Raw genomic sequence first — 13,067 nt, 5'->3', positions numbered from 1 at the left:
TGACTAGAACATTACGGACATCGTGTGTCGCAGATGGACTCCATAAGTGCACGTATAATAGCTTCTTTTTCCTGCTAGTTGTACTAATGCTACCGTTCACTTCAAAACTGTATATTTATTTGAATAAATGTAATATGGAATGCGTGGAAATACTGTTTTATGTGCAGCTGGCTTATGTTTACTCATGCATCAGGTCATACACATTAGTCTCACACACTGAGAACCAATCTCACATTCACAGTCAAGGTCAGAAAATATCACACATTTTTGTGAATGCTACCATGCTGGGTTTGCAGCATTTTGGGTGGAAAATTCCAAACTATCAAAACTAGCCCAAATTGTTACAGTTTTGTTACAAATTGTTAGAGTTTGCCACTTTTAGGGTTTCCTACAGAAATAACCACAATGGCCACAGACTGTCTTGGCAAATGCTAAATTTCTAAATGAATGTTAGCTAGACTTGTATAGTCCTCTGCTGACATACAAACAATTAGTAAGTCTTTTGTGTATGTAATACCTCATTATAAACAGTTCAGTTTGAAAATTTAACACTCATTTATTTGTCATTCATGATAAAGGAAATTAACGTAAAGGGAAATGACTGAATCCATGCCTATGTGTTTCTTTGAGCTACTATGTATGTATGTATGTATGTGTATGCATGCCTCTGTCATAGCCTACATTTATAAGCATTACTATTATCAATTACTCATAACAAACACAAAAAAACTAAAAATAGAAAAAGAAATGACATCTGAAGAAAAACCTGTTTTCAACATACAAAATGGCAAGTTCCTCCATCTTTAAGTCATTAATTCAAACTTGTAAAATCCATGCCTGCCATTAAAAGTATTGATATAAAAAAAAGTTACAAGAAACAATCTTAGCTCACACAAAGTATACAAGCTGTGTTCCAAAGCAATGCTACCCAACATTTCAAGTAACTTGGCCCTATATTTTGGTATAATTTTGATATCAATACATTTAATGGCAGACCTAGGTTTATCAAGTTTGAATGTATGACTTGTAGACAGTGCTTTGTGTGTGCGAGTAACTTGGCAGTTACTCACACACGTGTTTTTCTTCAGATTAACATACATCATACAGATACTACATATGGTCGCATAAATTGCCAGCTGCCACTTCCGTAAGTGAAAATAACCATCTGTGGCATTATGACAATCAATAAGCTGAACCTGCATGAGCTGGGCCATGCGTGACGTGATTGCTAGACATATTCAGATTTAGTGTTTGTGCAATATATAATGCTAGCAGCATAAATAATTAAAGTAAATGCCACCACACACACTCGTCCCTTATTCTAAGTAAAAGTATAAGGGAAGTAAAAGCAGCATGCCTACATACCTACCTCTACATCTTCTTTTCCCCTGAAAATGACGCAGTGGAATAGAAGACCATATAATGAGTTCAGTCCTGTTTTCTTATTCTGCCCTGCTCTGTAATTAAATTCACAGGCCGTGTGCATTGTATGCGTATTAAAATCGTTCTCATGTGAACGGGAGACAATAGTTGGGAAGCGCGACTCCAAATGCAAATCCACTCTGCCCTTCTTTCCCGCAAACCGCTGTCGTCCGACCCAGCATTCCACACAAGCACTCTTCTGACTCATTCCTTAGTCTGGACAGGAAAATCTCATTAGGTTTCACCATGCACAAAAAAAAAAAGAGACAAAAATGGCAGGGACATATGGTGCTAGCAAGGCAATTAGTATCTGTAAGCATGGATTAAACATTAAAAAGATGAGTGGGAAATAGGAACCCAGTCTTGTTATTGCTCTAATAGCTTCTGTTCCTGAAGTCACAGAGGGTATTAAGGACTGACTTGGCGTGACAATGGGCCTCCAGTTTTAAGCGGCGGCTCTTTCACAAAGTAATTCTTTCTTTTTTTGGGGGAGAGATGTCAAAAAAGCCAAACATAAAAAAAGGAAGAAGGTAGGAACCGTCCCACCAAACGGATCTGACGCAAATGCATCAGACGATTTTGGCTGATCAAATTCTCGGCGTAATATCAGTGGAGCCATCAGAGAAAAGAGAAGTGGAACGAGTTGCACCAACCTGGAACCGAGTGAAATTTACGGAGCAAACACGCTCAAATCCCTTTTTAATGGCTTGCCTTTCCGGAGGACCTCTCTGCCTCTCCTTAAGGCTATTTAGGTTGAGCCTTTAGGAGGCCATGATTAAAAATTAATATTAGTTCAAGATTGACAGCAAACATCATTAGATGTATGCCACGCATGGCTATCGAATTGAGGGTATCTCTTGGCTTTGCGCCCACGAGAGACTCCACTTCCTCCGTTGGCTGAAAATGAGACGGGGGGGGGGGGGGGGGGGGGGGGGAGGGGAGATTATTTGTACATTACTCGGGGTGAGCTTGGTCAGCAGCCGTGCAGTGAGCTTCCCTGGTGATTAAATTTTTTTATTTTATTTTATTCTTTTTTTAACGGAATACTTGATCATCTTCGCTCGCTCTCGCGCCGCACCACTGAGCACTCGAGGAACAGCCAGATGAGACTGTGGATGTATCCCAGCATCCTCAGCATGCCCGGGCCTTAGTCTGGGCAGCTTGTCCTCATGCTGCACCACTGCTCCCTGGAAAAACTGGATATCTTTCAGCCCCTTCAAATTATTATTTTATTTTAACAAGGCTGAATAATTTTATTATAATGATCTGCTGCTGTTTATGTATTTATTTATATATTTATATATATATATATTTTTTTTACACAAGTATAATTCAGATCAAGAATTTGTGGGAATGGAACGGTGAGTTAAAAAAATTACAATAATAATATGTATTTTAAATTCAGTGAATTGCAAATCCTCTAACTGAAAATAAAAATGGTGTCTCTGAGGCTGAAGAAGAACAAGCAGAATTTAGTTCTTATTTTTGTGTCTCGGGAACTAATCGAAGAGGCATGTGTTATCTGATGGTCTTGTTAAAAGTTCTCTTGCTGAAATGTTAGTGTAGCTTCAGAGCAAGGAACCACTTCTGGAGTTCTGTCTGCTTTGACAGAAATGGCGACGCCTCTCTATTCCGAGCCATCCTTCTATTGATCTGGGAATGAAGAGATGCTGTGCAGTTTTGTCAAAGGTCATCGCTGATCCTTGTCTCAAGGAATTCTTGACCACTGGAGAAGGGAAAAGATGTGTCTCAGTAGTACAGATACTTATGTCAGTCTTCACCCAATGACACACCTTCGGTCTAGAATTCCAGACACACAAGCTTTCCGGTGGAATGACCCTGAAGACCTTACTGCATTACATTACATTACGTATCTAACGGTAACTGGTGCCATCGTGGGGACGAGATATAACTCCTCAGCATATGGAATGAAAATAGACTTTAGGGTCTGTTCTGTCCACGGATGCTTTAACGCACGCTGTGATAAGTGGTGACTAGAAAATCAACTTCATTCAGTGGCAGTTTCATTACATCAACAAGGTGATAGCTTTAACGTCTTCTTTAATCTGATTTAATTCCGAACGCGGTATTGTCTCTACGGGAGACATAGATTGCGCATTTGAAAACAATGATGTGAAATGACGCCTGCCATAAACACACATGCATAATTTCCTCTGTTGGAATAAATAAAAATACACAATAATAGCCCTGCTTAAATAAACACGGCAATGTTTATGCCCGACTTTATTATGATGAGTTGCTGTCTAATCTACTGTAATGGTGAGCAGCCACGGAGAGGGGAGGACAGTCTAGTGATGAGATGCCATGGTTACTGAGGCTGGTCAACCAGAAAATGAAGAAAAGACACTTCATTACAAGGAAAAGAAATGGGAAAGGGATGTGATTAAAAAGAAAACAGCGGCGTCAAAGCAAAACCCTGCCATTTCCCTGATTGAATACATGCACAAGCGGCCGCTTTCCCCACAAACAATTATGCAATCGGGGGCCTCAAGCATATTGATGGCCAGGAGAGGTTAGGGATCGCCATTCCAATCATCCGCACATTGGTACGATCTTTCTAGTCTCATGGGTGGGTTGTCAGTGGAAGTGACATTTTGAAGGAGTCATTGCTGTGGAAGAACCTAAATTCACTGTGTGGATTTTGTGTGTGGGAGGTGTTTCCTGTTTTTCAACCATAGCCATTTCTCCACAATTTTGACCAAACTAATTTTGATTGATTTTTGATTTTTGCTTTTCAGTGAGTTTCATTCACTCATAGTGGGAATTCTTGAAAGGTGCTTTCCGAAACTGGAGAACTGAATACCTCTTCTGTGAAATTGTCTAGTAGGTTTTTTCATTTTGATGTGGAGCAGGGCTGCCTAATCCTGTTCTTGGAAGTCTACCGTGCTGCAGGTTTTCATTTCAACCCTAATTTGGCACACCTGATTCTATTCATTAGGCGCTAAACGAGATCTATAGCTGTTGAATGTGGTGTGCTTTGTTAGGGTAGAACGAAAACATACAGGACTGTAGATCTGTAGCACCATGATTGGGCAGCCCTGATCTGGAGTGTGTCAATGCTGCAGATGAGCTATGAAACTGGACGGCCATCTGTATTGCTTCAACATATGATAGGATGTATTAAAAATGTACTGCTCATTTTTAATGACACTGAGATATGAGAAGTGCTGGACATGTCAGACTCTTGTTGGAGAGATGAAGTTTCCCACTTGAAATATCCGATTTTCGAGTTGTCTTGAATGCAGCATTAAGAACTGTGTGTGAAACTGGTACTTATTTACCAACATACACCTTCAACAGGTGTCCTAACACACTTGTATTGTTTGGAGGCAGCAAAAAACAAAAGAAATCCCAATTTGACTGAGATCTGAAGATTATGCGTGATAACGATTTTTCCATGAAGCATAGAGACAAATGATCCCATTCGGCAGCCAAACATTGAGAGCGAAACGCTTTTCAGCCTTGACAAAACTCATCAACTATGCTGAAAGAAAAATGGTAACAAAGCCCCCCCCCGCCCCCCACCCTCACCCTCACCCTCCCTCGCCCACCCCCCCCACCCCCCCACCACCCCCCCACTCCCCTCCAGTAATGACAAAATAAAAATGTCTGTGTATTAGCAGATTTATTGCGGCTGTTGTAAGGTTTTATAGACTGGCTAGAACGTGCCTCGTTCCCCGGCGCCACTCTCTTCAGCGGCGTCCTGGAATTCTTATCTCCTCTCCTCTCTCCCTCGGTTCCCCCAGGACGTTCACAGAATTAGCCTGAAACAATAGAGAAGGATTTTGCCTGTGGTCCTGATGGCATTATCTTCCTATTTCCATTCCTCATACCCAGGCCCTCAGCTCAAAGGAGATTGTTTTTAAGGTGGCTTTAGAGTGTGTAATGACTTGCTACATTCTTTCTTTATAAAAATCAATTCCAAACTCTAGCCTTCAGCTAACACTTAGTATAACTTATAATAAGGTTTGTGTTTTCTCGGCCTTTCTTTTTAATCACAATGTGCTCTGAATTATTCTGCACACCGGCTTGTTTCCCGGTGTCCTGTGGCAATGCCTGGATTCAGGCAAGTCTCCTTGGTGGATTTGCTTCACTGACTGAAGTGGATAAATCTGAAACTGGTTTGAGGGACTAGCAACAGGATGTGTGTGCGTGCGTGCGTGCGTGTGTGCTTGCGTGTGTGCTTGCGCGTGTGCTTGCGTGTGTGCTTGCGTGTGTGTGTGTGTGTGTGTGTGTGTGTGTGTGTGTGTGTGTGTGTGTGTGTGCATGTGTGTGTGTGTGTGTGTGTGTGTGTGTGTGTGTGTGTGCATGTGTGCTTGCGTGTGTGTGTGTGTGTGTGTGTGTGTGCTTGCTTTTGGTTAGAGGATAGTGTATTTTTGTTCAGGCCCCTGTTGCCCATTATATATTATTATTATGATCCGCATTTATCGTAAGATTGATTTTTTTGTCATTAAACAAACCAAATGGGCAAAATTAAGGGAGAAACGCTTACAGAATTGCCAGTGGATAATTCTGCATTAGCTTTAAAAAAATTGCTTTATTGAGCGAGCTTAGTGCTTGGTGTTCAACCCATTATATCATATCATATCCAGAGACACACAGGCAGGATACAGAGCACCATGTGAGACCACACCCTGGAAAAGATGCTATCCATCATATTATACTCAACGCACACATCCAAAAGAACCAATTCAGCCGTGCTAATTAACTTCCACATCATCTGTGGCTTGCAGGAAGGAACCTTATATCTTTGGCTTCGAGGGAAGACACAGAATAAATCCCAGAAGGCCACAGGGAGAACATGCAAGGAAATGTGTGACGTGTAAGCATGAATCTACCCTCCAGTAGGCAAAGACAGATGTTGCTGAGATTGAGCTAAATGCCGTTGTCATGCTGAACTCACATTTCTTTTAAAGCTGCACACCTCTAGCACCTCCTCAATGCTGTTGCCCATCCTGAGGACCTCAGTGCCACGGGTGGGGTTGATCTACATCGCTCTCTCTGTCTTCACGCGATCTGGCGTCACGTGCTTTGATTTTTACGCCAGGAGCAATACAGGAAATCACCAGCTACGGCGTGTAACCGGGTCCTCTTCAAACTGCAGTCGCATCTCGCGGAACAGAAATCAAGCTCTAATTTGCACCGTGATCAGAACAACAAGGACTTTTCAGCAAAGGTCTGTAACAGGATCTGATGTACTGCTTAAGCACAGAAGGGAGTCTTGTGTAAAGCAGAAATATTAATGGGATATAACAGGCCTCTGCAGTGTGTGCGTACCGAAAACCCACGGCATGAATAAAAGTCGCTTCTTTGAACGTACAATAATTGGTTAGAGAGGTTGATTGTTTATACCTTAAAGCACTGATATTCATCAGTTTGCTAGTGTCCTCTGCTTGGGTGCACACGGGCAACTTTAAAAAATTCCCCTGTCTACAAAAATGATTCATGGCCGCCAGCCAAAACCACGCCATGAATATTTATGCGAGCACAAAGTTATGATGAGAAATATATTGTTAGGTTCATCTTAATCTGTCTCCGAGGCAATCTAGTGTGACTTGCAGTGACGATTGAGCAACCAGATTTATGCTTATGATGGGGACATGCTTAATGATATCCATTAAAATTAATTCTCTAAATCAATATTTTAAGGTCTGTTGACTGTTATTTCACAAACAAACAAATATTTCCTGTGGCACAAAAGTTATACTGTTAAATTACTAGCATAGTACTCAACCACAGATGCTTCATCTTTAGAGAATTTGAAAAAAGGAAGTTGCAGTTTGTATGTTACTTATAGTGTAATTGGTTCTAACAAGTGTTTCCCCAGTGGTGGAGGTGCCTGAATCCAGTTGGAGCCTGCATACACTAGATCATTGGTGCTCAGATCATTGGAATTGGAGGCCCAGATTCATCAAGGGTCTGCACTGCTTAAAAGGAGCGTGCAAATGACCGTGTCGGTTTGCCGTGCTATTCAGTGATCTTGCACAGTGAGAGGAGAGCATGCCAGATTGCACAGGCAATAGAACCAGCCCCATGGCTGCACAAAGGCAAATTATATCTTAACTGTGATCATTCAGCCTGCATTTGTAGGTTGGGCTGTGCAAATTGAAACTGAACCTCATTCGCCAACATTTTGGGGAAGTAAGAAGCTATTAAAGGTGGTTTAAACACCCCAGCCACGCCAACTCGCATACTATGGCTGCTGTTATTGCTGTGAGGTGCCAAAATCAAGTAAAGCCAACCAAGAGAAAGGAGGTTCCACCCGCGAGTATCTCCGTTTCAGCTTCCTGAGGCTGAAATCATCCATCACGGTCCGCACCCACGAGACGCGTAACAACCCTGAACCGTCGGGCTAATTTCATTGGCCGGTGCGGCTGATCGTTTCATTCGCTGTCGGCCTTGTTGAATTAGTCTTAAAGCCGAAGTACGCAATTTGTGGTTGGCGACTACGAGCGCTCTTTGCCGGTGCGAGGCTCGTCTCGGCGCCTCGTTTGTGCCACAAGCTTATTTGCTTGAATTTATTGGTGAATTAGACAGTTGTGCTGCGCTCTTAGCTCAAGCACCTGGGGCTCAATAAGAATGTGCAATCTGCCTTCGCATTGCAGTGCTAGTGATTCTGCGTGTGAGTATATGCCATGGAATCTGTGAATCATGAGGGCAAGAAGCATGTCACCCTGTAATGAAACTTAAAGTTTATACAAGTAATGCTTCATATTTGCATATTGCATTTCATATTTGGAAACCAGTACTCGATTTCAGTGACTGCTTGCACACAGGATTTCAGATAATGCTCCTTATACTGGCCATACTGTAGACTGGCTGTTTACATGCATCGTGAAATATGAAGGTTGTTTATATAGCTGTTCATGATCTTTACAGTATCTAAGATGGGCTCCTTAAACGACAGTCATGCTATTTCCTGATGCCATTTGCGAGAAGTGCTCGATTTTGCGTGTGCGTGTGTGTGTGTGTGTGTGTGCGCGCATGCGTGTGTGTGTGTGTATGTATGTGTGCGTGTGTATGTGATTGTTTGTGGGTGTTTTCCCTTTGGGAACATAGTATATCAAGAATAGTCACCTCATTCTCATCTCATCATATTTCCTAAGAAATTGTCTTTTTTTTTTTTAAAAAGAAGAAAAACTCACTGTGGCCGTACTTTTCAGTTCAGAAATTGCATTGTCATTGCTTTCATAACTAAGAAGCAAAAGTTGTGCAGTCGCTCCAAAAACGTAAACTTTTTGGGTTTGTCATGACAACAAGCTGGTGAGTAAATTGTGGCCCAATATTCCATGAAGAATAGAACTTATGGGTTCCTGCATATATTTCTGGGTAGGGGGTATATTCCAAATAATATGTTTATATGGCTCAATTTACCGGAATATATTATACCAGTTAGTTACTCACATCCAGGGTACTGGCTTATTTGGGGTTTTGTTACTGGAATAAAGCATTTACGTGACTCTTGTCAGAGTTGGAATATATGAATACTTGCATAGTCAGTGCCAGTTAGGCAGTCACATCTGTTGAGGAATTTCAGTGTGAACACTTCCTGTTTTAAAGATCCAGCTGCACATGTTAGTATTAATATATTAGAAGAATGAGTGATACCTGGATTAACTGAGAATTATTGATTATTATTGATTCATATCAATACAGAATAGCACATCCTCAGTAGGCTTCTACTTACAGTTTTAATATTGACTTGCATCTGGAAAAAAAATCTGGTCTTTTACATTTCAGTCCTCTGGAATGAAGATACAAGAGCATTTGAAATAAGAATACTCCATTCAAGTACTCTGCCAGGATACTGCAATCAAAGACACAATCTTAAAAAAAGTTTAAATTTAGGACTGCTCCAATTTAGAATTCTTTCATGAAAGTCTTTCATTACATCTTTTTTCTGCAGTGGTACAAGAAGGCTTTGCTTCCTCATGAACTGGATAAAAATGCAGCACATTCGAATAATGTTTTAGTCTTGTAATGAGACTTAATCTTAATTTTTTTTCTTTATTTTATCTCTCAAGTAGGAAATATTTGTTTGTTTGAAGCTTTTGGCTTAGTGTCTTACTCCATCGTAAAATCTTGAAATAGGTAAAACTTTCACCTCATTTAGAAAAGAATTAGCTTATGGAAGTAAATATTAAAGCCTAAATATGAGACAAAAATAGTTAGGATGAACGTACTTTTGGTTTTTGCAGTGCGTAAAGCCTTCCCCAGCTTCTCAGGTTTTTACATTAAAGGGACCTTTTTCAACTTCAAGGGGCCTTCTCAGCTTCTGTTCCCGCACAACCAGCTCCTCACATAAAACCAAATGCCGATTTGTCCGTGCCCACCTCTATAACCACCCCCTCTCCCTCCCCCAGCTTTTTTATTTTATTTTTGTCTCTCCAGTCCATTCCTGGCCTCTTCTTCTGCAACCCAAATTCTTTTACATTACATTTATTTGGCAGACGCTTTTATCCAAAGCGACGTACAAAAAGTGCATTTCATGGTCATAGACAACTGCTAAACACAGGTTCAGTAAGGTACAATACTTATTTTGTGCAGCTATTTCTAGCCAAGAACACAGTTTAGTTCACACAGTGAACACTATTACTAGTGTCACTATTTTAGTGACCTGCCCCAACAACACACCTTGCCTTGCACAGCCATAATAATGATGAAAGTTAATTGGCTTCCTTTTGTAGCTTTTTATCTCTGGCTGTGCCTCTCAGAACCACAACGGTTCAAGGTTCAAACTGTGGGGATAAAGGAGACAGAGTGCAAGAGCAAGAGAGATAGAGATAGAGAGAGAGACAGAGAGAATATGAGATGGTGAAGGAGACAGATTTGTACTTTATTATTACTTTAAGCCCTCAGCACGTCATGGAGACTTGGAGTGGTTTGATATCGATCCAGGCACATAGGCGCTTGCTCCTCATACAGCACTTCTCAGTCCTGTTGGTGGAAAGGTTCTAATTGGTTTGCATTACCTGCAGATTCATTTTACTCAGACTGTGTGATTCAGCAAATGCACATTCAGAGTTTCACAGGTACTATAAAACTAATGTTATGAATTAATCACCCTGCATTTTTGCAGCTGCAGTTTGTTTATTCATCTGTAGTAGCATCAATTTCATTTGTCCTTTGATACATATACATAAACTGTTACAATGCAAATGATGTCTTGGCTTGGAATTTATTTTCCCCCTCGTACATGTTTTCCATATACTTTCACAAGTGAAACATTTTAATTATGTTGGAAAAAGTCTATCACAGCACTTCTCAAAAAGCAACACACATAAATAGCATTCATAATCGGCCAAAAAAAAGTCCAGTGGCTTTTGCACTATTACAAAGTGATCTATTACACAGTGACAGTCAAGGTGTTAGTGGAACTACTCTTTGTTCTGCTTAGTTGATATTTCCAAGGCTGACTTCCCATATGTTGAACCATAAGCTATATATACTCTGTACTTTGCAAGGATACAAATCTCCCTGAGCTTAAAGCAGTCTGATCCTGCAATGCAGTGTATAAAGACAAAAATCCACTTCCACAATCCCATTAGAGCCCCTATATGCAGTATAACTGCCATCATTTAGAGTGTGTTTCATTGCTTTTTTGGGGGGAGGGGGGAAGAACAGAGGATCAGCTAGCCTCTCTTTTAGACTGCTCTGACACCTCACCCAATCCCCTCCTGGCATAATGAATAGGAAAAAAAATACTGTTGCTGGTACATTTTGAAAGCTGCTATGACAACAACACATTATCTTAAATTATGTATGACAATGCTTCATAGGAATGCAAAACAAACAAAATGTCTCTGCCCGTGAAACTGTTTTAGGTGCTGAACCGATGCAGCTGGCTTGGCAAACTTTTTAACAAAGTTGACTTGTAGAACACACAAAGATAAATAGAACTGATTTAATTAAGCCAAAGTGACTGAACCAATCCAAAAAAACAATGTCATTATGAATTACAATAACAGTGCGGTTCAAAATCGGTTGGGATTTGACTGTTACATTTTTTTCCTGCCACTGCTTGAGATTAGTCAACAGCTCCCTGAAATTTGATTTGGTGTCTGTAAATAATATTTTGTCATTGAATCATGCTACTCAATTCTAAAACACACTGACAAATCTCTTTCAAAACTGACTTTGAATGTGGACTTACTAATAAACAGCTGTACCCTTTGCTAAAATGGCAAGAAAACCAACTTGAATTATACAGGATTGTAATTATAAATACTTTATTTGAAATGCTTTTTTGTCATTTATTGGTTACCAGTTTCTTCTTTCCACAACTGGCCTTGATTAAGAATCTGGTTTATGTGTTTATTGAGTTTATTCAGTACTCAGCACCACTCTCTTCCACAAACTGACATCCTGTTTGGCATTCAGGAGCTCAGCACCAAACACCACCTGTTAGTGAGGAAGATTGACTTAATATGTGGCCCAAGGTATGGCTGATTTTTGGCACAGAGATATGAAATGAACAGTAATGCACTTTGGGGGGGCTATAGGAAGGCGTTAATTGAATTCAAGCTAATTGTAAAAAAAAAAAGCACCTTTTTCTTCTTTTGTAGAGACATCCGCTCCCATTTAATCCACTTTCCCCAGCAGTCTGCAACTTAACTAAAGGAGGCCTTGGAGTATTACCCTGCCACAATAATCTGCTCGGAATTAAGTAGTCAAACAACACAGCCGGCAACTGGGGAGTGGTGCCTCCATGCACTGCTTTACCGAGCACTTGACAAAAACGGCTGTCACCGACTCCCATGTCCCACTGAAGCAAGTGAAGTAATTCCACAGGCACCCGTTAAAATACCGGCAGCAGCCCCACGCCCCCTCCCACCCCCCACCCCCATATCTCATGAACATGGTATTTAATATGTTAAAATAAAAGAAGAACCCAGGTGCTCGGTGTCCTTGATGTAATTAAGGGGCTTGCTGTTTAAAACACAAGCAAGCCGCTCTCAGGATCGCTCGTTCCTCTTCTGTTCTCAAAGAGGCCTTTTGTCTTCGAAGTGGTCCTTCATAAACCTGTGGTCAATGTGCCGTTCCAAAGCCCGGGAGATGTGCTGGAGCCGGAGTAATGAAATGGAACGGGAGTGTGGAGTCTAGCAGTCATTAGAGAGAATGAGTGCCCCAGTCCCCCACCCCCCCACCCACCCCCCCTCGAGAACCTCGCCCGCCTCCCCTGCTGCTCTGAGACATTACAGAAAGGTTACCCAGACACCGCCGGGGGGGTGAAGGTATTGGGGGGTTGGGGGGGGGGGGGGTGAAGGTATTGGGGGGTGGGGGGGGTGTGAAGGTATTGGGGGGTGGGTGGGGGGGGGGGGGGTGAAGGTATTGGGGGGTGGGGGGGGTGTGAAGGTATTGGGGGGTGGGTGGGGGGGGGGGTGAAGGTATTGGGGGGTGGGGTGGGGTGGGGTGGGGTGGGGGGTGGGGGGGGTGAAGGTATTGGTGGGTGGGGGGGGGGGTGAAGGTATTGGGGGGTGGGGTGGGCTGGGGGGGGGGGGGGGTGATGACAGCGTGTCCCTCGGCTGCGGGTTGAGGACCGGGGGCCTGTGAAGCATGACCTGACGCCCGTCACTCAACGGGGACGAGCTGATAGAGAGCTGCTCTCTCCACTGGTAGGTAGC

The 13,067-nt window shown here is 42.1% G+C and overlaps 1 long non-coding RNA gene across 2 annotated transcripts in view; it reads left to right on the top strand.

Moving 5' to 3' along the window:
* LOC118223147 overlaps positions 1–13,067 on the top strand; it is a 93,650-nt gene that overhangs the window by 11,110 nt on the left and 69,473 nt on the right. Inside the window, exons 2-3 of one of the 2 annotated variants that reach the window (XR_004764406.1) lie at positions 6,177–6,265; positions 6,360–7,035. The exons of the other annotated variant lie outside the window; for it this stretch is intronic. This is a non-coding gene — a long non-coding RNA (uncharacterized LOC118223147). Of the gene's footprint in view, positions 1–6,176; positions 6,266–6,359; positions 7,036–13,067 lie in introns of those variants that run through there. 2 annotated transcript variants of the gene reach the window in all.

This window comes from Anguilla anguilla, chromosome 3, assembly GCF_013347855.1.
Source record: "Anguilla anguilla isolate fAngAng1 chromosome 3, fAngAng1.pri, whole genome shotgun sequence".
Classification (NCBI taxonomy): Eukaryota; Metazoa; Chordata; class Actinopteri; order Anguilliformes; family Anguillidae; genus Anguilla; species Anguilla anguilla.
The sequence above is the reverse complement of the archived record's forward strand: the minus strand, read 5'-3'. Positions and strand labels throughout refer to the sequence as shown.